This window comes from Anas acuta, chromosome 11 (genome assembly GCF_963932015.1).
Source record: "Anas acuta chromosome 11, bAnaAcu1.1, whole genome shotgun sequence".
NCBI lineage: Eukaryota > Metazoa > Chordata > Aves > Anseriformes > Anatidae > Anas > Anas acuta.
In genome coordinates, this window is record NC_088989.1 from 12,050,345 (window position 1) to 12,077,421 (window position 27,077).

Here is a 27,077-nt window from a genome sequence, read left to right on the forward strand (position 1 = left end):
CACCAGCGGGAACACCGCGGGGTGCGACCCCCACGGGAATAGAAAATTGCTGAAGCTGGAAGCGGGCCCAGCCCCGGGTAAGCCAGGACAGCCCTGATTCAGCAGAGCCCACCCGTGCTCACCTCCAAGCACACCAAGAGCCCCGCCACCCTCGCTGGGACGAGCCGCGTCCCCACAGCGTGCGCTAAGTGCTTTGCTGAACGGGGTCCAAGGTCCGGCCTGGAGCCACCCTGCTCCCGCCGACTCCCTCTTTGGCGCCGCACCGTGGAGTTGGCCCTCGTCTTGTGCTGGAGGACGTTACGAAATCCTGGCCCTGACAGAGAGCAGATGCATTATTGGGAAGCCCTCGGGTCATGAGAGGGCTAATAGTCACATTCCTGGCTGGGATGGCGAAAGATTTACGCTGGGCGCTCGCTCGCCTCGCCCTGCACCAGGCCGGCTCCCTACTTCACCAGCCCCCTCGGCTTTAATTGTTGTGTTAATGGCCCTTTTATTTGAAGCAGATCCCCTGGCTTACAGAGGAGAATGTCATTATGTCGTATTTTAGATGTATTTACATTCTCCTTGCCACAGGGATAACGTTCTAATTATTTTCTATAGCTGACAGCACCAGCGTCTGTGGTATTAGGGACCCCTTAGACCTGATTACATGGTCTGTTTTTCTTCAAATCACCCACAAATGACAGTGTGGAGCAGGTTTATTATCAATTGACGTACCTTTGCTTAACGCAACTCGCTCCTGAAACAAATGTCCTGAAAAGATAATACACGTTTAGAGCTTGTCTCTTTGCTTGCGTGGAGGCAGATGGGCTTAGGAGGTCAAGCCAAGGGTTGACCTCTCCTGACTCCTCAGACCCCGCTGCACACCCCTGACACGGGTGCACGGAGGCAGCACGATGCTGGGCCACGTTTCCCATGCTAACAGTATCCAAAGGCCATCGGAAAGGACTGCTGTAAATTATATGGCTACTGTGTCAAACCAAGAGCACGGGAAGGGAAAGGAAGAAGTGGACTCTGGGTTGGGTTTGCAGTGAGGTGCAGAGACTGGTCTAGATGGTGGGGTTGTGCCTGTGTGAGAAATTGCCTTTTTTTTTTCCTTTTTTTTTTTTTTTTTTTTTTTTAAGAGGAGAAGAGGAATGGAGAGCTGAAAGGAGCCAGGGCTTCTCACTGGAGAGAGCTGTGCAACGTGCAGTGGCCTTGATGGAAAGGGTGGTGAGAGGAGACGTCTGGCAGCTGGGTGTGCGGGACTGTGGACAGAGGCTGGGAACCGAATGGAGAAAAGAGTTGCAATAGAAGACAAGGCAGGAGTAGCCTGACAGCTTCATGAGAGGAGGTGGGTCAGGGATTGTCACCGGGCTGGGACAAACACTGGAGACGGGTGGAAAGGATGGCTGCAGGGCAGGGGCAATGCCCAGGATTTGGCCATGGAGGCGTGGGGGCATGCAGAAGTAGGGACAGCAATCAAGATAAGGAGAGTGAGAGACACAGTTATTAGAACAGAATGATTTGATTTATCCCAAGTCATTTATTCACCAAATTTTCCCCCTGAGATCTTAAACAGACTGAAGTGGTTTCAAATGTTGTCATTATTTAGAACAATTCAACAAAATGTTTGTTGCTTTGAAAAAAAGGGAGGGGTGAGAAATGGAGAAAAGAAAGAAAGAAAGGAAAAATAAAAGCCTGGATGGTCTGGTTTGCCACATTTGAATTTTATTGCCGAATTGGGATGGGTCAAGAAAATCACTCTTTCTGTTCTCTGAGCAGGCGAGTTTCACTTACAAAGCTGCTTCTGATGTGAATGCTTACCCAAGCTCAGATGCAGTCTCCATGTGTATTCAAACACGAAATGACAAAAAGCAAGTATTTGTCCTAGCGAAACCCTGTCGAGGAAATGTTTGTGCACCAGGACATCTCAACACGGAGACAATTTCATTACAAAATTCAGGCGCGTCTTTGTGGAGACTTTTCTCCTTGCAGCACTAGAGATTATTTTATACTTGGAGCTGCTGGGCATGCAGGGCATTTTTAAAAGCAAATAGAAAGGCAAATATGCTGCCCCAAGGGAGTTACAATTTAAGTCAGACTAAAGCAGAATGAAAATACTGGCTGCATGGTATTAAAAAACAGAAGGTGGGCACTTTTAGTTGGAAATCTAAGGCTTCCATTAAGTTATTTTGTTTTTCTGTCTACATTATATGGCTTCTGTATGTTTTTAGCTTCAGCTCAAAAGAAATGGGCCTCGCTTCTTCCCCCAGTAACTTTGGAGCCAAACTGCAAGGTTCAATGAAAAGTGACAGGAGGGTGGACGTTTCAAAGGTACCACAATCCTGTTACATTTGGTGAAAATAAAAAGCCAGGTGGAGGAGAGACAACCAAATCATTATTTCAACTGAAATAAAAGCTTCTCCATGTGTAGAAGCAGTCTTACTGATCTTCCAAAAAATCTGAGAGAAAGAAAGGGATAGATATTTTCTTGCAGACATTGTGGCTGCAGCCAACTGGAGAAATTTCCATCACAGCATGTGCATAACAGTTGTACCCTTCAAGAGGCAGGATAATTCAGCCATGGGAACACAAAGTCCAGGAAAACAGGACACTTACTTCCGCTTCTTCAAGTGTCTTGTTTTTAATTTACTTACATGGATTTTGTGGATGGCAGTTTGGGGAGACTTCTTTTGGCTCAAAGAACGTGAATGAGCACAGCATCCCCCCCTTCTGCTGGAGAGCATTTTGGGGGTGGAGGTGCCAATGGGTCATCATCCAGTTGGCTATGGTGTGAACAGGAGAATGAGAGAGGATGAGTTACAATTTTCCTACCACTGTTCTTGTGTTGGACTGAGTAATAGAACTGAATATCTGCTGCCCTGGCTTGATTTGATTAATCTGTTGGTCTTGATATGGGACAAAGACTGACAAAGTGGGACTGGGTTTGTACCGATGTCTGTTTGAGGAGTTTCACTCGAAAATATTCAAGTACGTGTGTCCTGTGTAGGTTTGTTGCCATGTGAATGCTTGAGTCATAATGCATACTAGTGGGAGCAAAAGTTTAATTAGCTCTGCTGTTTCCATACTTTTCTAAATTACATTTCAAACCATATATTTAGTTGTGAAATCAGTCCTCAATGCTATATTTGACAGTTAACAGAGTTTGGGTGGTTTTTCTTAAATTTGTTTCATGGGAGCCCCGATCACTTGGCTTAATTTTCAGAACGCCGCACAAAAGAATAAATTGCAAGTTTTCATTGCAAGTACTCTGTGAATTATTAAAGGAAAATATTATGAATAACTTAGAAGAGGAAATGCGTGCAGGAATTTTGTGTCATGCTGGCTAATTGTCCAGTAACAGAAGGGAAAAGAAAGGCTAAATCCATTAGTTCAGATTATTTGTTAAAAGTTGTTTGCTGATAACTTTTGGGTAGTTGTGCTTGGCAAACCCAATGTTAATGTGAAGAACATTCCAGAGATTTAGGGCTTTGGTTTATTTTTTTAAATAAAAGTGATTGGATCACAGAACTAATTGACAGAAAAACAACATCGTATGCTTCTGTAGAGTTTTTCTCTAAGCGTGAGTCACAAGCTATACTGATACAATGCTCTTCCAAAGTGGTCAATATGTAGCACAACAGAAAGATAAAAGAAGGGCTGCCGTTTTGCCAGGAGCACTGAAAGGCTCTGTACACGCACACCAGGCATGCTGGAGCAAAACTCTAGAAAAGTTTAGGGTCTATAAATCACTTCTGATAGAGCCCAAGAGTGAGAGCAGCAGCAGGAGCCATGGCGTGGACAAAGTCGGAACGCTACGCCTCCTCTGCATAACGAATCCTCTTCTGTGCTGTAGGCACCACCGTCGTTATCTCAGCTCCAGTGGGGTCTTGCTGGTGGAGATTCACAAGTCACACTTCTGCATGGAGCTCACTTTATCTTCATCAGGAGGTTGGAGGGCTGAGTCAGCCCTGCTGGGGTTTGCACCAGTGGTTCCAGGATGTCTGGGTATTTCAAACCTAAGGCTTAGACCTCTAATCATCCTCTTATCTAAACTGCCTAACATCTGAGTCTGCAAAATTGGGTTGGAAATCTCACACAAACATGCTTTCCCCAGCGGCATTTCTGCGTTTATTTGCCAGTGGAGCCCGGGACTACAGATGGGCACAGAAGATTCAGCTTGGAAGCCAAAGGTTTAATCAAAGTGTTGCGTGGAAGGTCCAGTCCTTGATTGATTGATTGGCTTGCTTGCTGACAGCTGGAGAAGTTCAACCTTTGGGGCAGAAACCCAGAGGTAACGCTTTGCGAGGCAAGTGTTGACCCTCTTGGGCCATAAGATTAGAGGAACGCAGCTCTTTTAAATTAATGTTTACGTGCACTGGAGATGGAAGGAAGGGGGTGGTTGCTGTCTTGTACCTTACAAAGCAATAGCCTAATCCCCGACACCCCACTGCTTGATTCATGCAGAAATTATTTAAATTACCTAAGGTGTTGTGTTTTTTTCAACAGAAAAAAAACAAAAGACAAATGGTGTGAGGTCCTACATCAGCCCAGCATCTCTCTGAATCCTTCCCCAAGTAACTTTTTCAATGGCACTTGGCCACAAAGTCTAGAGAGCTCGGAGATACAAAATTCTTACAGGTTTTATGAGAGTAGATGGTTGAACGGAGATGACAGACTGAATTAGCACCTCTATTACAAAAAGTTTGTAGTGTTAATTCATTCCTTACCAAACAGCAGAGGACGATCCTCAGCGGAGGCTGGGTCAAGGGGAGGCAAAGGGCTTTCTGATCTCCCCCAGCTGTGGAAAAACTCCAGTCAAAACTCTCACTTTATCAACCATCTCATTGTGCAGTGGCACCTTGAAAAACAAACAAACTGGCTTTTTGTTCCCCATCTCTCAGAGCTGCTTGCTTATGTGACATCTTCATTGATAACTTATGTCCATATGGAAGCTCTTCTTTATCTCCTCTTTAGGCCTGTTACTGAAGGAAAGGAGTGTCCCCTGGCTTGCTGCCACGTTGGATGAGGTGATACAACAGAGAGGAAACTTTCCAGTTTTGTCCTCTAGTCAAGAAAGAGGGCTGGTGTAAATAATTCCTCACGAGTGAGTGCTTTGATATGTTTGGCTTCTCTCAGAGTATCTAGGAGTAGATGCATGATAAATTTTTCATTTTAACTGATGTAGCAAATCTCTGGAGAAACCGACTGCTGTTTGCTGCACATCTATAGCAGTTAAGCCAGATTCCTCTGTTCTGATTTGTCAGATAGAGTGACTGATGATGTTTGTAAATGTAAATTTTAAGTTTCCTCAAATTCTAGTGTGTAAAGCTTCAAAACAGTCATTTTCTATAAACATTGTTGCTTGAAAAAGTCCTGCCACTTGAATATCTGGTGAAGATGAATGCACATTGCATGCGGAGTTGGCAACGAAGCACCCATCTATAAACATACAGTTACTATTCATGGAGATTTCTTTTATCCTCTTTCCAGTTGTACAAACACACCACCACCACCACCCCCGGCAATATTGCATTGTAAATTACCTTCCTTTTAAAAGCCCTCTCCCCTTAGTGCTTTTCATTCAGGAGATGGGAGACAGCCTTGGGCTTGTTGTCTTCAGATCAAATACAAGCTGCAGACTCTGGGTATTCACCTGAATTATATGAACCTCTGTGCCGTAGCTATTTACTTGTTGTGATACATTTCCTTTTCTTGATTAACTAAGCTCTGAAAGGACACATCTGCTTCAGCATTGCCCCCTCAAGGCAGTCCATCACTGCTCTGTAGCATCTTTTTCTCCCACCTTTTCCTCACCTTACCCTCTGCGGTTTGTTATATTTTTTGTCTTGTGTGCTAGACTGTGGAGTACTGGAGCAGAGAGTATGTTGTGGTGGCTGTGTGTGACAGGCTTCTATTGTGCGATGGATGTGAGAAATATTTAGAAATATTTAGGGAGATGCAAGTGCTGCAGTCCATTCTGGGGGGGCTGTAGCCCCAGTGGCTGGGAGGGTGGTTGTTTATAATTAGCTCCATAGTGCCTATGTATAGCCTGCTGTAATGCTCCAAGGTCTGAGTACTCTCAGTTTTTTAATTTCACCGTTGTTCAGCATCCTGGGCACTAGGAGGTCTGGTCCCTGATAACATGCTGATGTGCCAGGACCCTTTAGCTACTTAAATACATGTACTGAGCGCTACTTTTAATAGAAACTGAACAGCACCCTGATTGCAGTTAAAACAAATGCAAAGTAGTTTATTAGATTGTACTGTTGGAGTCGCAGCCTCTGCAGGACATTTCCCTCCGTTACACCATCCAAGCACCAGAGGTGTTTACTGCACGGCTTACTACGGGGCATCCAAACCCCCCTCCATAAATAGCTGTTGATTTGCACCTAGGATCCGCGTGAGGGGGGAAAGGAGAGCTGGAGCCTTAGGCTGTCTCTTTGATCATGGGGCCCCCAGGAAGGGCACCGTCTCCCCTCCACCCTGGGCTGAACCCAGCACCCCTGCCACGGCCCATCCCTGGGGTCCTCTCCTCTCCACGGCGCAAGCGGCGAGGGGCTCGCCCGGCGGTGGTGGCAGCTGCCGCTGTGTTCTGCTCTCCGGCCCCTCTCGCCCTTTGAAGATTCCCCATTGTTTGGGCTATTAACATACTTTCGGGGTGGATGTTTATCTTTTTTGAAACTTTTACGGCAGGCGCATTGTTAAAGAAAACCCCGAGAAGCTCTTTGCAAGCGAGCGCCACCGGCGCCCTTTGGTGAGCGTAATGCAGCTCCGAGCAGCTCTTCCCTTTATTTGATCAGCTTCTAATACCTAACAGTTCTGTAAGTAAACATTTATAGATCAAATCAAAAGCTCGCAAAAGGAAGCACTCTCGATAGATTAGAAGCTAAACTGATCTAAATTAGAAGAGATGCAGAGATAACCTTGCCTGGCTAAAAAGCATATACTATCGGTTGCACGCAGATAATTAAATGAATGAGCCCCTTTCTATTGAACAACTGATGTGCAATTGATAAACTTAATTAATAATTAACTTTTTAATTAAATATCAATTTAAAACAAGTGTGGTAATATGCCACTTGCATTTAATTTTGCTGCCTTTTCTTCATTAAAGAAGCATCACTGGAGTTACAGGTATCTGTTTGAGATGCCTCTGTGCACTGCACAGGGAATAAATGGGTCCACTGGGCACTTGCCAGTGAAGGGATGGTAATAAACAACAGCAACCAGAGACAAGGCCAGCATGCAGCTTCTGAGAGGCAGAAGGAGCTGCAGATAAAAGGCACGTCTCCTACCATGGCTTTCTTAGCAGCAGAAGGCCTTCCTGGGTTTCTGAATTTGTTTGCGTAAAAGAGGCTGCGGTGGATATGGAAGAGCTGAGCCCTTGTAGCAGCTCGTTGGGAGGAAGATCCCTCCATGGCTTTATGAATGAAGTGGCTGGATGAAGCCAAGACTGAACATCCAGTTCCATCAGTTATTGCCTTGTTTCAGCAAAACAATCCCTAATAAGCAAGGGAAAGCTGCGATCTTTTTGCATGAGTCTTCTCACGTGATGCCTTAGTGTAATTCCTATTAGTGCTAATGGGGTAATTGGCTCCCCTCAATGTGAACTCCCTATAATGCATCCACGTAACTTGATTTGAGAGTGTAAATCCCATTAGCCTGAACGGCGATCTTTTCTGCCTCTAATTTACCCATTTGATCCTGCGAGCACTAACAGCCGATCTCGCCTCCCTTTGAAAGCGATAAATAGTCATCCGACTTCCGCTAAATGCTGTTTGCAAACGTGCAGGGCAGTATCACACCTCCGGCATGGTGCCCCTCTCCGTGCCCCCCCTTGCAAACATCTGTGCTCAAGGGACGCCGCTGCGGGGCCGCCGGCGAGCGCCTGCTTTTCGTCTGGCTCCCCGGGCAGCCCCGGCTCTCAGCCACCTTCGGGATGGTTCCTTCCACCTTCCTAGCAAGCGTTTGCAAGGAGCAAGGCAATATGCAGACAGCAGGAAATTGGGTTTGCAAACTGGGGGGGAAAAAAAGGTGAAAGGCTGCAAGAAGCATTTCCACCACCCCTGTGCCCACTAGCAACAGGGAGAAATATTTGAGCACCTCGCTGAGGATGTAAGGAAATCTTTCCGCTGCAGTGGAGGATCTGGGTGAAGATTAAGGGTAGCTATTTTTTCAGTTCACGTCTTGATTTGTTTCCAACTGAAATAAGTAGGGGAGAGGATAAGCCAATGGGCTTTACACTGTCTGTCTGCAGCGTGGGGCTTGAAGCCAATTGGAAATGACTCCTCAGAAGGTACCATCTTGGACACCAGACACCTATCCGGTCGGAATACACCGCCGATGAGAGGATGATTTCTTTTCCTGCTCTGCCTCATAAGAGGATATTCTCGCTTCTCCACATGTGAAGGGAAGATGGGTCCCTCCCGTGGGGAATGTTACTGCTGGCCACCACTTCCTTTCTGAAAGCCCCATTTGAAAAGGAGGAAATAGTTGGTGGAGGAAGTTCCTGAAAAGGAATCTTTCAAATCCTTATTTTTGTCAGGTTTTTTTCAGGGGACACCCAATATGATGGAAATAATTGGTGTGGCTGCCTCAAGTGATGGAAAAATTGCAGAAAACTGCAAAGGGTGTGACAGCAAGAAAACCGGCTTATTCTCCATTTATTGTACAATATTTATCATCAACCCATTTTGTATATTTTGCTTTCTTTTGTGTAATCTTATCATCACTGGGGTTGAAAACGATGTGATTTTTGCTCCTTTGAGTAGTTGCCAAAAAAGCACTTACATCGGAGTATTAGTGTATCATTTGGCTAGCACATCACATAATGGTTTTTTTACAGCAAGTATTTAACCGTGTTTTCATCCTGTGGGAAAGAATGATGGGTCTGTTTTGTAAAAATAAGACCTTGTGGCAATGTGGACATGCAAGAGATAGAAACATAATGCAACAAATTAGTTTCAACACACAGAAATGAAGTAGTCCAGGCTCCATATACATTCAGCAGTGCTGGTTTCTCTCTCTCTCTCTCTTTTGTCTCTCCTTTTGTCTCTTGTTTTGAAATATAATGTTGGATTTTATGGGAAAACTTTGCAAGCAGAGCCTATAAGAATTCAACAAACCACCTACTTGGTTTGGGCATGCAAGATGATGTTGTACGCATACGTATGTTTCTGTATATGTATGCACACATATAGTTAAAATACTATTTGCTGGTATGTAAGAGAAGGGATAGTTATGGGTGCTATGCAGATACGATCAAATTCATCCATTTTGTACAACTCGGTGCAAGCTCATGGTGTTATATCAGGAACCAAATTAGCTTTATTGTAGGCTTAGAAGATGCTTCAGTTTTTAGCAACAGACACGGTATTGTGAAGTGGGAGAAATCTGATCGTCATAATGTCATCACAGAAAATGAAGACCTAGAGCAAAAAATAATTTGTCTTTAGGCACTTCAGAAATAATCAAACAGTTCATCATTACAGTTTCAAGTGATCCCACCAAATCTCTTCCAAATAGCAGCTAAGTGAATCTCTATTATAACTTGAAACCCGCCATTAACTTGAAAACCATTCATGCTGTGATCTACATCTTCACAATCTGTGTTTTATAACCTGTGCAAAATAATGGTCATGCCCGCCATTGTCAGAAGGGCGGGGGAGGAGGGGAAGTTGCTTTTATAAAGTTCTCTCATTTCTAAGCTTTATTCTATTTAATAAAATGTCCCAGTGAGTTGTGACTAAGATTTCATTTTCTTTTTATGTAAAAATTCATCAAACGCTCTCTCAGCTTTTACCAAGCAACTCTATAATACATTTGATGTCCATCTTCCTTCTTCCTACCAGCCACTTACCCTTTTGTGCACTTGCATGCGCATTTGTATTTTGTCATGTCTGAATTCAGACCCTGGGTCTGGAAATGCCAAGTACGTGCCTAACTTTACTGAGTGAGAAGGAGTGGAGTTGAGCATATGGCTACGTGATTTCTATGTTAAAAAAAAAAAATGCCATTCAGCAAATTTATTAGGGCTTTATAATGAGTTATCATCAGTAGTTGCAGTAAAATACAACTCAAAAAAAAAAAAAGAGTCTATACCAGAGACTTTGTGATGGAGCGGGCTTTTTGTGTGTCCTTTGCTTGCTATTTTACAACATTCCGTAATTCTGGCACTTCCAGAAACATCTACAGCTTGTTCTCCAAAAGCCTTTCATCATGGAAGGTGCTGGACAGCCACAGTGCTTGATGCGAGCCAGGGTGCTCAAAGCCTGCCCTTTGGGCGTGTGGGTAGTTCCTTTGAACCAGCGGGGTTTTATAGCATGAGCATGCCTAGGGAGGGTTTCTCCAGGCTGCATTAGTACTTCAGGACAGGGACTATCCTGTTTTGAAAAACAGGAAAGCCCCTTTTTTATAATGCCACCCTGTTGCACAACAATAACGAGCCATTAGAAAAATGAAGTGGGAGAGGGGATGAAGACTGTCCGGTCCCACTGAGGAGGATGTGTGAGCTACGGCTTTCACAAGGAAGAAGTGCCCAATGGCCCAGCAGTGTTTTCCTAATCAGTTTGCTCTCCTAACCAATTTTGCTCCAGTTGTGAGTAGATCTTCACCTTTCCCATGCTGTAAGAAGAGTGATTAAAGGCAACCGAGAGAAGGTGAGTCAACAGTGACTAAAGACCATGCATAAATTCCTAACAAATGGCTAGCAGGGGAGATAAATAGCAGAAACATGAAGCAGCCTGACTTTACTTTGAGTAACACTTTATCTTCGCAGAGACGTCACTGCTGTGTTATATCATTTCCTCTCCAGATATGGCAGTGGAGGAGCAAGACCTTCCCATAATGGGGCAGCGCAAGGTGATTGGGATGTTTTTCATGGCTGCCTTGGGAGTGCCATCGGCCATACCAGAGCAAAGACTTGGGGCAGGAAAAAATACAGGGAGAAGAGCTAATAAATGACCTTTGCAATAGTGCGATCAAGTCAAGCCCACCAAAAATGGTAGGTGAGGTAAGTGTTTGCTCAGGAGCGGTGTCCTGCCCGCAAGGCATAACCAGGCAGTCAGCTAGATAGGAGCAAACTTGCAACACTGGATTTTTTTGGAGGGCTTGTGTTATCCCTGATAAAAATCTTGTTGGTATTTGGGGCAGAATGGCGCTGCTGGACACTTTGGCTGACTTTCCCTATGCCTTTCCATTACCACTCTGACAAAATCACGGTGTTTAGTTATTCTTGCTTCAAATAAAATGCTCTAGCCCGGGTACATGTCCTTGAACTTGTGGGTGTCCTTCTCTTTTGCAGGGTCAGATCCCAAACAACCCCCAAATGCATGTGCCACAAACGCAGCAGTGAGCATTGCCACAGGGCTGTGCGTGTGTAGTGCTCCTTGTAAACGTCTCCAAAATAGATGTCTTGTGCAGAAAGAAGTTTAAACAAAATGAGCTTCTAGAAGAAAATCTGCCTATTTGATTTTTTAATATTTTTTTTATTTTTTTTTTTGGAGAAACACCCTCCCTGTCCCAATGAATTCACACTGATTTGGGGGAAATATGTTCTTTTGCAAGATGGCAAGAGCCAAAGGACGGTGTGGAGCCTTGTGTTCCATCAGAGTTCAAAAAGGTGAGTTCCCATGAGATGGAAAGATTGGTTTTCTTGTTTAATGTGGTCTTTTCTTTGAAGTTAAGGATTTGAATGGCCCATTTCTCATGTTTTCTTTGTTTTGTTTTTCCCCCTAAATATGTTTTTGTTATTGGTTGAAATATTTTGTTGGCTTTGCTTATTTATGCCTGTAGAGGGTATCATTTAGGTAAGTTCTTATTTCTTGCATTTTCCACCTACAATTATGAACACGTAAGAGGAGGAACACGCCTTGTCATAAAATAGTTATCTAACATGAAGTGACAGTAAATGTGTTTGCTTTGCCTGTTTCTTCTTTGTGCCGACTTTCCATGAATATTCTGGTACATGCACAAAATTGTGTGTGTACATATTTATTTGTGTATATATATACACACACACACAGGGACATGGGTGGCAGCAGCTACAATCAGTTAATGGTAGAAAATGTTAAGGGATAGGGGGTCAGTTTTAATCTCTTTTTAGTGTGTTTCTCTAAAATTTTGACCAACTAAATGCGTGTAAGCAACCCCAGGACAGGTAATTTCACTCAGATGAAGGATTTAATTTCCAGTTTTCAGATGACAAATGCTCAGATGAAGGATTTAATTTCCAGTTTTCAGATGACAAATGCTGCAATGAGTGATGCCAGTAACAAAAATTAGTTGCAGAAAATTTAAAAGAAAAAAAAAAAGCGTACCCAAACCATTGCAGACTTCTTATTGGCTGTTTGCAGCGTAAAAGCAAATTCATTAAATAAATAATTTGATCCAAATGATTTGTCCAGTTGTTGATGGAGCTAACAGGGTGTCTGGACTTGTCTAGTGGTTTGGTTAGAGCAATAGTGATGAGGAGAGCGATGTAGAAAAGCTGTTTATTTAGAAAGCAGTCTCCCAAGATGCTATTTTCTTTCCTCAAAATTTCTGAGCCAGCACAGCCAAGCATGGAGCTGACATTCAGTGGAGAACAACTAAACAACTACGGCCGATGGGTGCGGTGGAGCACAATGTGCCACCAAGTGGCATCAAGGCTCTGCACATCCCCTGTGAGGGTGTCAGGAGAGCTCCACGCTATCTATCCCCTCTGCTGTGGTACAACACACTGGTTCCCCAGAGGGAAAGGGGATCGTGGATGGTGCTCAGAGGGTTGGTTTGGTGCTGCATAGTACGTGAGCCTCCAGGGATAGCCGTGCGCTCCTGGTGCTCTGGGGACTCCAACCTCACCACCTGTGCTGGTGAGAAAAGACTTTTCCTATCTGAAAATAACCAGCTGGTGTCTAGAATCTGCTCATGGGAGCATGTGTCTGATGTGTAATTTGAACTTGATTGTGAGAGCCTTGTAACCTCTCCTGGAGCCAGGGTTGCCTTCCTGGAGCCGGCTCCAGGTGACTGGGCGGTTGCACAGCTGGGCACTGGTGTGCCTTGGACCTGCACCAGGTATGCTCCAGCCTCCCTCCAGGGAGTTATCAGGCAGAGGTGACTCCTGGGGCATCATCCTCTTCTATGGTTCTCCCTTGATGCCTTGCATCAAGCTGCTTACACCCGTTTGCTCAACAACAGCTGAAACTTGACACTGACTAGGATGAGCACGGAAGGGAGAAACCTGTTGTCTCTAAGGCTGAATCTGCCTTGCAAAGCTTGATGCTCACTGCAGAGCCCCTTGGGAACTTGGTGGTGTCTTGGGATGTTGCTTTTGTGAATGGGGCAAGCCTGGAAATTTGTTTGTGGATGTTTTCTTCCATGCTTTGGAAATATTTGGGTCTGCAGTGCTTGGTCAAAGAATGGCAAGGAGAAATTATTCCTTGTCTGCCACTTACATGTGGTGTGTCATGAGACTTTTTCTAGTCCAGGCTTTGAATGCAGTCATTGAGTTAGAAGAATAGTAGTACTAACAGGGAGGTTGGCTAATGCGTTTTGGTGTTGATGCCATCACCAAAATGCTGAAGCACGAGTCGGATTGTAACTGTGTTTGTGGGACTGGCTGAGAAGCATTTCCACACAGCTCCGATGAACTATGTTCGTCTTTGGTCCCACTTTATAACACGGAAATCAGAGTGGTTTTGGCGTGTGCATTTGGAAAACCAGGTGCAGCACTGATCCAGTTTTCATTTCATCCAAATAACCAGAACTCAGAGAGAGAGGACTTAGCAGAAATGGGTTTGGCTGACAACGAGAGGAACCCAGTAAAATTTCTGCAGCACCAACAAACTTCCCTGGCCTTACACACAGTTCAGAACCATCTCCCAAACTCAGGGACCCCCTTGGCTATGGGTTTTATGTGTCACAAAGGCTGGCTCTGACAAACATTTTTAGAATCACCATCTGTCAGCTTTTCCTTCAGGGATCCCCATTTACAATAGCTTGTATCCAGGCCATGTGCAAATCCCACTGGGCTGAAACTTGGCCCTGCACTAGGTTGGCCTGGATGCAATTAACAAACACAAAATTTATTCAATTTAGTTTGGCCAAAAATATAAGATTCTTTTGTTTGCAGATGCTGAAGTTTAGATGCCTTTCCAAACTTATCAAGGACAAGGGAACTACTTTGGAGAAAATAACAGCCAACCCCAAAGTCATCCTAGAATTCAAATTGAACCAGAAACCTAAGCACTGAGTCGTTCGTGGAGCTCAGGAATACAGTCCATTTTTTGATTACGGTACTTTTCAGTGCTGTCTCTGAACTTCATTGTTCTATCTGGGCTTCAGACAGAAACATCGGAAGAAGACACCCAGCATTTGCAGCATCGGGGTGGGGGGGCCAGCAGGAAGCATCAGATATCGCCAGGGAATTCTTCAGTTCCAGGAGGTTTGGAGAAATGTCTGACCAAAATCGCAGAGCGTGGAGGCCAGGACTGTCATGGGAGCATGTCTGAATTGCTTTGGTCTGGAGGTCTGTCTGAAAATGTTGTAAGATCAGGATCTGTCCCTCTTGATTGTCCATCCAGGCTCTCCATTTTTTAGGTCTTATCTGCCAGACTCGAGCATGATAAACCTTATGGAGCCTGATTTGTCTGCCTCGGAAAGATGAAGGGCTGATTCAATCCTTCTGCTTTCACATCTTTGTTTCCCAGCTTCCACAAAAGCACCAGACCACTTAATTTATTCCCATCATCTGTGCAGGTACACTGTGATTATCAAGCAAAATTCATGCCTAGGATGCGGGCCTTCTTTGAGCACTGTTAACCCCTCACCACCCATCTCCCCCAGTGACCCCTGGTCCAGGGAGGGAGCAGAGCCTCTAGCTGGGCTGAGTGGTGGGATGAGAATCTAAAGGAGAGTTTCCCTGCGCGTACCTGGTGGCAAGCAGGCCTGCTGCCAGCAGCTAGCGCAGCACAAGAAGGGTTTCACGTAAGCACTGATCAGCACGGAGTAAAATCTTCGCGTGTATTACCTCCCCCAGGTAGCTTCGCTCCAAGAGATAACACGGGAACATTTCACAAAGACCTTCTTTTTTTCCTAATTAAGGAGAATGTACCCCAAACATCTCCACCAAAGCAAAGACCCGGAGGTGCTGGGGACATCTGGTCACCTCCCAACCACCCCGGCCACGCCGCAGGAGGGGGAGCAGGCGGGGTGCCACGCAGCCACCCAGCGCCCGCCGCTGCCGGGTTAGTTAGTATGCTGGGGCTGTGCGGTTCCTCTGCCATCTTCATTCACCTTAGAAATGTGGAGTTTGAATGGTTTATCTCTATTAATCACCAGCTCAAAAAGCTTTGTGCACCAAGGGCCGCAGATAATTAACTTCACTATACTGCTTGTCTTATCAGTATCAACCTCTTGTCCTCCTGTGAAATAGTTAAAACCATCAGCCCCTTTTTACTTTTCCATTTAACTCTAATGCTTTAACACTGATGTTCTAAATGGCCCCGCGATTCATACTTATTAGACAAACCTTTCTTTCTGCATCTCTTATATTTTTTGATAATTGGCCATGTACGTTTCTAAGGGGCTCAACAGCTTTTCATGCCACTATACTAATAATTAAAGGTTTCTCGCAGCCTTTCAGATTTCTCTTTACCTTTTTTTCTTTGATAAGTATAATTTGCTGTTTAATTTGGGGGCGGGGTGGGGAGGAAGAAAAGTAGTAGTGAGAGGCCGGCTGAATAGGAAAAGGTTTTGTTTAACAAAATTCACTGACTTTAAACAAATCTGCACCGCTTCCCCATTTTTGTCCCTCCTCTCACTGGAGCTGTGCTGCTAAGAGAGGAGAGGGGGAGGCAAGGTGTGGTGGAGGCAGGAGATGGGGGTTTGGTTCCTTCGGAGCTGCTTGGTTTAGCCCTTTGCTGTACTCACGTCCTTCTCCCCACCAGCTCCCCAGGAGCTGATGTGGGACCAGGCCCCTGCTCCACTGGGGACAGTGGCAATTGGGCTGCCTGGCCGTGCCAAGGGAGGCTACGGTACACGATCCCTCACACTGTGCTGTTTAATCTCCGTGTCCCAGGTTGTTTTTAAGGGACCTTTCCTCCCAGAGGCTGTTTTTCTTAGCTCCATCAATCTGCTGTCCAACTCCTCTGTCCTACCTAGCTCTCAGGGGCTGAATCTGGGTGTTTATGCACCTGATGCTCATGCTATCCAGAAGGATTGATCCATTTTGTGTGGTTTTGTCTCCTGCCTGTCTCTCCCACAAACCCTTCCTGTTCTAGAGTACTCTTTTCCCTCTCCCCCTTGCATTATTTGAGTTTTTCCCTTTTGTGTCACTTGGTTTTGTGTTTGTATTATTTTTAATCCAGGTTCTCCAGTGCCTTCTCTCCTCCTGTTTTTGGGTTCTTCCCATCTCAGCTCATTTCTACCATTGTTCCTGCTCTGGGACCCTGCTGGGGGATGACTGAGCTGGGGGCTACCCGTGGTCCAAGCAACAGAGCCATCCCATGTGGAGAACAAGCCTGAAGGGTTCCCCAGGGGCATTGCCCTACATCCATGGAGAACACAAGGACGCTTTTGGCCACACTGCTGGATCTTCTCTCAGCACCAGCCCTAGGTGAGTACCACCATGCAAACAGAGGGGAGACACCGCATCTGGGGGAGCCCCATTGCTGCCATGGCCAGCTCTGCTTCCCCAGGTGCTGCCTGGCTTGGGAGAAGTGTTTGGGGGCTCTTGGAGGCAGGGGCATGGGCAAGGATGGGATCTGGGAAGAGAAACTGCTGCTATGACAGCCTGTCGGGCTGTGTTCGTGCAGGCGAGGCCACTTGAGCTGAGAGGACCCAGAGTCTATGTTCTTCACTAAAACTGCTATGACAAATGTTACTCAATAGCTCCCATTCTAATTTTTAAATTAATTCTCTCCAGCCCCCTACCTCTTTCCATGCACATAGGCTCAGCAAACATTATTGCTTGTGCTAGGGTACACTGCTAAACCCCAGCTCCTGGAGTCGTGCAATGGGAGGCCCTTTAGCCCCTTCAAAAGAAAACATTTCCAAGGTTTTGCAGAGAAGGATACGCGTGTGACCCCAGTGAGCACTCTGGAGTGCTCACGCAGAGACAAACACCCAACACTCTGTTTTAAGACCTGCAATTTTTACACCATCTCTCGATGTGGGGAGGAGGTGGGAGCAGAGGGAAGAGCTGATCATAAATTTTTTCCTGTCAGAGATGGGCAGCGTGGGGTTGTGCTCCTCCAGCCAACACACAGCGGCCGTTTCTTATCAGCCCCAGTGCTGAATTACAAAACAAGTTCATGCAGAAGTCACTCAGGTTGTTGTGCGTGGGTTTTGTTGTTGATGTTGTTGGGTTTTGGTTTGTTTTGTTTGTTTGGTTTTTTTTGTTTGTTTGTTTGACTTTGTTTTTTAAGCAAAGAATTCATACAACCTGTAATCTATTTGGGGTTTGTTCTCCAGTATGGGAGGAAGAAAAAGGCCAGTGATGCTTCTGTAGAGAATAATTCATCCCGTCCTACTTGCATGGGTGCTAAGTGACCCCTTCGCTCAGCTCCTGCTTGGGCTGGGGAGGCGAGCGGGCTGCCTCCCGTATCTCCGTTAGCTGCTGGGGGTTAATAGGGGCACTCGACACACACAGGCAGGCTCTAAGCAGGGTCAGGGGGCAGCCAGCACATTGCGACCTGAAATCTGACGGCTTTTACTCATTCCAGGTTAGCTGACCCCATTTCTCCCTGGGTAACCGCCTTGCCCCGTGCCCACCCTGGAGCACACGGTGCTGCAGGAGGCTGGCCTGTCCCCGCTGAGCACCGGGGACAGCAGTGACCCCCCTGCACGGATGCGCTCTTCGCCCTCATATTCCGTACCCCAAGTCACTAACCAGTATCACAAGGGGAAATAGAAAGCAGCAGCGGTTGTTTAACATCCAGCCCCTGCCCCTCTGCCATCTCAAGCAGGACAGCTCAAAGCTGCTCAGCTCCGGATGATTTATTTGTATTTATACCCGCCAGGCCCGGTGCTAAGGAGCAGCGCGACCACGGGGACCTGGCAGTGTCTGGGGTGCTGCGGAGCAGGACCTGACCCTGACGTCCCCCTGTGTCACCACCCATCCCATCCAGAGGTTTATTTTCAGCAACTTTGCAATGCAAACAGCGGTAAGATCTCTTCCTGAGCTCCAACCACCAACCCTGGCCGTTCTCACTGATGCTTCAGTTTTCTCCCTTTCCCCTGAGCCCAGGCTCCGAGGGCAATTCCCTTATCTCTGCCTGTTTTGTTTTGGTATCTCACACAGCAGAGTGTCTCGAGGTGTCTCTCCTCCTTCCTCCTTTCCAGCTGTCTGTCTCCCTCCATCACTTTGTCACCCTCAGCTGCTTGTTAGTCTCTGCTTCCCTCCTCCTTCTCCCTAGTTGGTCCATTCGTCATTTTTCCTCAGTAGTCCTGGCTCCTTTCTCTCCCACTTCTTCTGTCTCTTGTTTCTCCCTCCTTTCTCTCGTTCGTTTTTCCCCCCTAGTGTTGGAACTTCTTTCTTTGATTCCCCCCGCCTCCACCTCCCACCCTTTATAGTGCTGTTATCTGTGATTTTGGCAAAGAGCACATTTATTGGGGAGGAATATCCCCATGGCAACGCAGCAGATGGTGACTTTTGATTAGCTTGGCTTTTTTTTTTTTTTCCCCCGACTGCCAAATCACAATCCGTCTTTGAAATTAAATCAGGCTGTGATAGCATCAGTTGTTCTGGAGAGGGGACGAGAGAGAAACAAGACTGAAGTATTACAGCGGGAGCCAGGATGTAATGCAAATTCGTGTTTTTTAACCCCAGCAATAAAACCCCCCTGTTCATTCCGGGAGCAGGAGGAACCACAAGAGAGGGAATAATAAAACTGGAAAAAAAAAAAAAAAAAGATTTTGGGAAAAAAAATCATCACCCCACATGGGCTCCTCACTCCGAGCATGCTGGTGTTTGTCTCTGTAGGGCTGATGTCGCCCCTCACCAAGTCACCAGTGCTGCCAGGCCCAATCCTGCAGCTGTTTGAGCACTGCCGAGGGTTTTTCTCTTGTAATGGATGGTGGGAAGAGGCCAGGTTCTCAGCTGAGCGATTGGAGCAGCTATTTATTAATGGGGTGCGGCATCCGAAGCAGGAGGAAAACACGAGCAAGTGGCTTCTGGAGGGAGACGAGGGGAGTTTCAGGGTAAAGCAGGGAGGCAGAGGAGCTGGAGGGGGTGGCTGGCATCGGCGAGCCAAGATGCCGAGGGATGGAGGGCATGGGAAAGCGAGGAGCTGTCTGTAAGGGCACTGGGGAGGTCTGCGCCTGGGGAAGGAAGGGCACAAAGCTGTGCCATGAAGAGCGAGTTGCAGGGCATAGCCCCGTGGAAGATGGGGAAGCAGATACCGGCGCCAGACAGTGCAGAACTTTCTTGAACTGCCTCAGAAGTGGGTGGTATTCGAGTCCCACGAGCTCTTTTGCCTGGTGCCTTCTGGAGGGTGACCAAAGGTGAATGCAATTGAGCGCTAATCATAGCTGAAGATAAAGGAGGGCTTGAAAATGAAAGCTGTGGAGAGGAGATGACTAATGGCCCGGCCATTTCGTGGGAACTGACGCGTCGGCCCAGGCTGCGAGTCTGCCGGGCTGCTATCTCCAATTACTCATGTTCCCCACGCAGGAGTTCAGCAAGCAGTTGTCTGGTCTCCGTGCTGACTCCTTTGGACGCAATGAGGTTAGAAGATACGGCTGAAGGTAAATAAAGAGTCACGTCCAGTCTTGGTGAGGCTCAGCTGAGGATGGAGGGGTTTCATCAGAAGCTCTGCCCTTGTGGCCCGCAAAATCTTTGAACATATGGGGTCATCTTGTTCTTTATAACAAATAACTGAGGTGTTCCCACTACACTTCCTGGTACGTAGTCCATGCTCTCCCGCTTGCTTGGAGCTATGGGCCTCCACTGCGACTCTCCCACTGCATTTTTAGTCAAACCAGTGCCTTTTCCTGCTATTGCTCCAGGGGACTCTGCAGGCTGTCTTAAGTTCTTCCAAGACAAGCTCTCTGGCCAACAGATAAAATTTTGCTGCAGATGTTGTTGCTTCTGTTGGAGAGCTCAGTTTGGGAGCATTTTGTGTACGCCTGGTGTTAGATCTGATGTTCTTTGAGAAGAGACGATTTGGGTGCAGGGGATGAGTCAGGTAGGGATGGCACTGCAGCTTAATTGCCAGGGGATATCCCAGGGCCTGATTCTTCCCTGTGAGTTGATGGCACGAGGGAGAGCTCCAGTCTGCAGCGGCTCATGTGTCAGAGGACAGCATGGGAGAAACATTTCATGAGCTCCGTGGGATCTACACCTCCTACCAGATCTCAGGTGGCTACACAGGGGAGGTTAACCCATGGTCCAGTCTGTTTACATGGTAAATCCTAGTTTAGACGAGAGTTTGTAGCTGCTGGGCATTGCTTGCCTTGCGTTGGTCAGATGGCTGCTGCCCAAATGGCTGAGCTCCTTGCCCTGGGCACCCTGCCAGTGTCTGCCTGCCCTTAAATCTCTCCCCCAGCCATCTTCCCTCGCAAGCACCTTGCAGACGTGCTCTTCTCTTCCCTCCCACACACCCCCAGCAGAAAAACATCATCTGTAGGAGCCGTGCGTGCTGTGCCTGCGTGCTCTGCCCCGCGGTGCTGCCCTGCCCGAGCCGGTGACCCCCGGCAGGGTGCAGGAGCTGCTGGTGGCTGCGAGCCCGCGCTGCCCTGCATCCCGCCGGCACGGCGTGCGTGTCCCGAGCGGTCCCAGCACGAGCCTGGCATCCGCAGGGCTGCGATCCAGGCCAGAGAAGCTGCACAAAACAAACCGGCTGTGACACCGCGGCAGCGTGCTCCAGCCTCTCCGGCTTGACACCGCATCGTTGTATATTGATGCCATGACACCAGCGCTCAAAATAGCACCGGGACAATTTGATTTCCTGCAGATCTCAGGATGGGGTCATAAAAACGGAGACTGTTCTGGAGAAATGGGATAGGGTGGAAATGTTTGTAGTGACATCACAGCCGCTTCCATGCCAATGGCCTCCTACTGCTGCAAACATGTGATTGTGATTTTGTTGCACGCTCCATCAGAAGAGAGCCAGGCTGGCCGGGGAGGGAGAGGGAGGAGAAGGGACGGAAATATTCAGTTCTTGTATCTTGATTCAAATATCTGACAATAGCCTTGCAGCCTGGGGTGCTGAGTGATCGGGAGCGGGGCTGTGGGGCTGCTGCCAGATCAGGGGAATCCAGGGGTTTGCAAAGCCCAACTGGGGGCTGGGTAAGGACCCTTGGCTTTGTGGTGGAGGATGCTGCTCTGCATTGGGGTGCTTCGTTGGAGAGTTGGGTGGTCTCCTCGTGCTCGCTCTTCCTCACTGGTCCCAGTTGCATTTAACGTCACTCTTCTTGGCAAAAACAACCTCCAGGCCTGAAATATGGCTGCAAAAGCCACCATGTAGCTGCTGTCTTTTTGGGGTTCCTGCTACAGAGGGGAACAGATCTCAGTCTCGGAGCTTCACCCGCAAAGCAGGGAGCAGCAGTGAGGGGTTTAAGTAGCCGAAGGTGGAGAAGGGAAAAAGGGAGCAAAGAGATGGGAAGAGGAGAGAAACAGAAGTCAGCCCAAAAGGCAAAACTGGTCTGTGTCTGAAGGAGCTCGCAGGAGGAAACCTCGCTTTCATTGCCCCCACAAAGGGCTCTGGTGGCTGCCGAGCCCAGCTCGGAGCAGTATTTGCAGGGGGATGGGGCAGTGAAGGGATCTGGTTAATGCACCCCTCCATCCGATTAGGCTGTCAGAAAACCAAACCGCTTCCATCAGTGTCTGAGGAGAGACCCACTCCTTGCTTAATGTGCTCGTGGTCCCGTCATTGCCACTCCAGGGAGTGGGGCCACCGCCACCGCAGTGTGCAGCAGGCTGTGAGTTTAAAATCCTATTAGGCAGAGACTAACAGTTGCAAAAAGAAAGCAGGTATCCCCTAGTGGGGATTTAAAGATGTTTAGACATAATTGGATTTTCCAAGCAGATGTCATTATTGTTAAACCGTTGCCCACTTGATATGTTCAAGTTGTTGGCTGTAATTGCTAAAATTAGCAGGTCTGTATAGAGCAAAGGTCAGTCGGTTAATATTGTGATTTAGTATTTTATGAAGTAATTCCAAATGCTTTTATGTATGTTTTTGTTTTTGCAGCCTAAGCCCACATTAAAGTAGTTGTGGGGCCTGCTAATAAAATAATGACTCAGTCTCTCCGAGCCGGCTGCCGGCCGGGCTCGAGCCGCCTCCGCTGCGCGCTCCTGCTGCTGCTGCCAGGGCTGGGCGCCTGGGGCTAGGGCTGCCCTCGGGCAGGAGCCCTCCAAGTGGCTCCAACCCGCTCCCTTCAAGCAGAGCTGGTGCTTGAAACCAACCCCTTACAGCCTGCGGTGGCTGAGAAAAAGTTCTGCCACCAGAGCCTCTGGTCCTCCTGGTGGATCAGCTGTGCCTGTGAGCACCTTCGGTGAATGCCCCTGAAGGACGCACTGCTGGCCTCGCAGGTCCCAAAACACAGCTTTTTTTACAGGGAAGGTGTATTTCTGGAAGAGCCTGTCCTGGGACAGGCAAGGGTTTACTTCCAAGGCTATATTGAAAGGTTTGCTGAGGTTAATTTATTTTTGTAACACGGGCATAACCCATTTCCATGGATGGTTTGGGTACACCTGGCAGATTTTCTGCTATGGCAGGAATGCAGAACTTTGATAATGCAGTCTGACCTGCTTTCTTACCACCAGCCCTTTATGGTTCTCTTTTTTTCCCCTTTTTTCTTTCCTTTTTTTTTTTTTTTTTTTTTTAATCTATAATCTTTTGCTTGCAGGAAGTGCTGAGAGGTGTTTTGTGGCCTGCAGTGCACAGGGAGATGTGGAAGAAGAGACCTGCAGGACCCAACACTTACTGGGTGAGCAAGCTTGGGTCTCTTCCTGACCCCTGTTCCCATATTCCTAACAGCAAGTTTTGGTGTGTGCAGTTGCCAGGGCTGCCACAGGAGCTCTGTGCTGCTGCAAGAGGTTGTGGAAGCGATCTGAGCAAGGGATGAGAAAAGGAAGTGTTCACTCTTAGATGCTGCCTTACATACTGCTGCAAGGGAGGGAATTGATGACCCAATCAGGCCAGGTCTAAGATGTATCTTAGATGTATCTGCGTATCTTGATCACAGATCAGAAATCTTGGATGTGCACAAAAATATCCCATTAGTGGGTGAGATTGAAGCGAAGCTTCAGCCCTAGCAAGCTGAAAAGGTTGTGGAGCTGGGAATTCAACTCTGGTCCAGATTTCAAAACATGCTATTTTGATCAAAGACCGTTTCAGCTTCCGATCCAAAATGTGCATTTTTTTTAAACCTTGAACTTCCTCCAAAGTAATGTAAGGTAAATTCAAATGGCCACCACACACAAGCACAGTGTCCACATAGGGAATGTTGGTAGAAGTGTTTACTTGTTTGCTCTGACCAAAATCATCATCTGCCTGCACCAAACCCAGAAATTCTTTGTGAACCCCAGGGTCCCAGTGCCTGCAGGGCTCCTTACAGCTCTCAGACCATGGAGGAGCAGACATGGATCACCCCGCTGGCTGTCCCTGCTCCCATCACTGCTGGCTTCCCTCTGTGAACCCACCGTGTCCTCAGGCTTCTTGCCTCTCAGTGCTGTGCCCTTTTCTCATGGGAGAGGGTCTCACAGGGACTTAACAGTCCTTGATATAACAAATGCAGTTTTGTTATGTTTTTTTTTTTTTTTTTTCAGCTGAACATGGCATCAGTTTGCTAAGGAAGGCAATTTGTGCTATGTTTTTCTTTTCAAAAGTAAAAGGTTTCGATAAAGTATTCTGGCAAATTTAACTTAGTGTTGGGAGTCCTTTATGAATATCCCTACCTCACAGTCCCCTTCAAAGCACGGGAGTCTGTTATTCCCATTTTACAGCAGAGGAAACAGATGCAAAGACCTGCCCAAACACAGGCAGCAATTGCAATCTGGATTACAGTGAAAATGTCCCTGAAAGCTAGTTCTGCTCTCCAGGGAGACATCAATGGGCAGGACAAGCTGGGAAACTCAAGGGGACGTAGCGTGGGACCAAAAATGAGAGGCGTGTAGGATTTTAAACGCCTAAGGTGATCTGGCCAAGCAAGAAACAAGGCTCAGTGGTTCATGTCAGCACAGGGGAGGGCGGAAACGTGGGGAGCGCGTTCCTCAGCTCAGTGGAGGATGAAAGCAGCATGCTGCCAGGCTGTGCAAGAAATGCATTGTGAGCTGGCTCTTGCAGCTGTGAGCAAGACAATGAGGATGGTAAAGTACCATCTAACTCCCCGCATCCAGCTTTGCACAAAGAGGGAGCTAAATTGAGCCCCCTGGAATCTGTTTGCTCATGGTTTGAATTTAGCTGGCTTTGTCTGAACAACTCCAAGCAGAAAGGGACCATAGGTTGTCCCAGTCCAAGACCCAAATTCACCTTCTCCCTGCTCGCTTTCAGCCTCTGAGCTACACAGGGGTCTCCAGTCGTAATTTGCAGGGCGTTCTCAAGAAACACATCATTTTCTTTTATGGTCGTTAAGGAACAACATTTTCTTCCTCCTCTTCCTCACTGAAGTCTTCCTTTGTTTTATTTTTCCTGTGGCAGTCCCTCTCTGCTGGACTCTGCCTGACCCACTGAGCCTCCCCCATTTCCTTGCCCGTATACAAAATCTGTTGCCAATGAGTACGGCCCTTGTGTGCCAGTGCCCAAAGGCAGGGCAGCCTTCACTCAGCCTCAGGGCTGTGCATGAGGGTCAGACAAGAGTCTTTATTCTTCCAGCCAGCAGACTTCAACATTGGCAAAAGGGTCCGCTTCAAGGGGTGGGAAGAGAGCCTGTAGACTGCAACAGAGCTCCCTTACCTGTTCACCAACCAGCCCATCTCTACTAGCTAACTTGGTCTATTTGGCAAACCAGCAAGGTTCTTTTGTTTGTATTTACTGTACCTACTTAGTGAACAAGCAGTGTGTATCGCCTTACACCGGGTTAGTACAGCCCCCCTCCTTAGTTTAGCATAACTTCTTATCTTTACCTGTCAGGTCACTGCACCGAGCCTGACTGAATTTAAGAAGAGATTGGACTGTGCACTTAGTCACATGGTCTGAACTTTTGGGTAGACCTGTGCGGTGTCAAGAGTTGGACTTGATGATCCTTAAGGGTCCCTTCCAACTCAGGATATTCTATGATTCTATGATAAGTATTTGTTCCAGGCCATTGAGAAGCTGGCACCGGTTGTGTCATGAATTCAGCATTTATTAATACTGCTCAGAGTAGATCCCATCCGCTGAGCAATGAGGGCATGTCCCACAGCTTGCAGTTGATGCACGTGCTGGGGGACGTTATAATTTCAGGTGTTCTCTTCCATTTATCGTCACAGACCTCAAATGGCCATCTTCTTCCACTTCTATTGTCTCCTGCCCGTTCTCGATGATTTTCCGGGTGGTGATCGCCCCGCCATTTGCCGAGGCGATCGGCTCCGGGGCAGACGCGTTCTGCAGCGGAGCGGGGGATCGGGCCGGGCAGGGCCCATTTTCCGGCATCGAGCCTACTTCAGGGAGCCACCAGGACCCGGCAGCCCTCGTGAGGGAGGCTGACGAGGCGAAGGCGGAGCCAGCAGCGCCCCCTCCCCGGCCGTTCAAAAGCTGCCCCTAGGGAGCGCGGCGAACAGAGCGGGCAAACAGGGCGAGGCGCGTCAGAAGGGAGTGGCGCGGCAGTTACTGTGGCAGTTCGCGCAGGCAGGGCGAGCAGGAAGGGCGGAGAGCAACCCCTGCCCACACGAACACCTCTTCACGACAGTCGATAGCTAGGTGATAATGGTCTTTCAGGCTGGTAGCGATGAAGTAGCAACGAGAAGCCCGAAGGCGCTCAAAAGAGACTTTAGGGATTTGGGGCGACTACTTAGAGGATCAGGCGCGCAGGTTGTGTTTGCCTCTGTCCTTCCGATAGGGGGGATTGAAGCTGAAAGGTGTGCTGTTCACATAAACTCGTGGCTTCGAGACTGGTGTGACCGGCAGAACTTTGGGTTCTTTGATCACGGGAAGGTCTATGCTACACCTGATGGCACCAGATGGGATGCGCCTCTCTCGGAGAGGGGTAAGGATCTTTGGTCAGGAGTTGGCAGGGCTGATAGATAGGGCTTTAAACTAGAGTCGAAGGGGGAAGGGGCTAAAACCAGGCACGCCGGTGAAGACCTAAGGGATGGTACGCTAGAATCAGAGGGGCTGTGTGCCAGTGAGGTCCTTTGGTTAGATCCACAAGGTGCTGAGTGCAAGGAGACGCACCTGAAGTGCTTCTACACGAACGCACGCAGTATGAGGAATAAAATGGATGAGCTCGAAGTCCTGGCCCAGTCCCGCAACTACGACATCATCGGCATAAGCAAAACGTGGTGGGATGAGTCCTGTGACTGGGGTGTTGCTGGTCTGTGAGTCCTGTGACTGGTCTGGTGGGAGATGTGGTGATTGGTGGCCGCCTCGGTCATAGTGACCATGAAGTGGTTGAGTTCAAAATTTACGGTGACAGAAGGAAAAGTGCCACCAAAACCTCATCCCTAGATATGGGGAAGGCGGACTTCAGGCTGCTCGGGGAACTAGTCAGCAAGGTCCCCTGGGAAGCTGCTCTTGAAGGCCTTGATGTCCACCAGTGCTGGTCATTCTTTAAGCGATGCCTCCTAGAAGCACAAGATCAGGCAATTCCTAAATATCGCAAGTCAGGCAGGCGCGGCAGGAGGCCGGCGTGGCTGACCAGGAACATTCTTATGGAGATTAGGCGGAAACAGAGAGTGTTTCGCTACTGGAAGGAGGGCCAGGTGACATGGAAAGAATACAGGGATGCTGTTCATGTTTATAGGAAGAAAATTCGTGTGGCTAAAGCACACCTAGAGTTGAAGCTAGCTGTGTCTGTGAGAGAAAATAAAAAGGGTTTTTTTAGATATGTGAATGGAAAAAGGAGAACGAAAGAATACATAGGGCCGCTCCTTGATAGGGAAGGTCTCCTCACAGACGATGACATAGGCAAAGCAGAGACGCTTAACGCCTTCTTTGCCTCTGTCTTCAATGCCAATGATGGGCTTCAGG

The 27,077-nt window shown here is 47.7% G+C and overlaps 1 protein-coding gene and 1 long non-coding RNA gene across 2 annotated transcripts in view; both read left to right on the forward strand.

Annotated features, from left to right (window-relative positions):
- SEC61A1 (SEC61 translocon subunit alpha 1) overlaps positions 1 to 27,077 on the forward strand; it is a 327,869-nt gene that overhangs the window by 296,504 nt on the left and 4,288 nt on the right. The window lies entirely within an intron of this gene.
- LOC137862424 (uncharacterized) lies at positions 1,081 to 26,714 on the forward strand. Its single transcript, XR_011100264.1, has 6 exons — positions 1,081 to 1,333; positions 10,799 to 10,996; positions 11,490 to 11,605; positions 16,332 to 16,579; positions 17,985 to 18,128; positions 22,816 to 26,714. It is a non-coding gene; the product is annotated as an uncharacterized lncRNA (long non-coding RNA).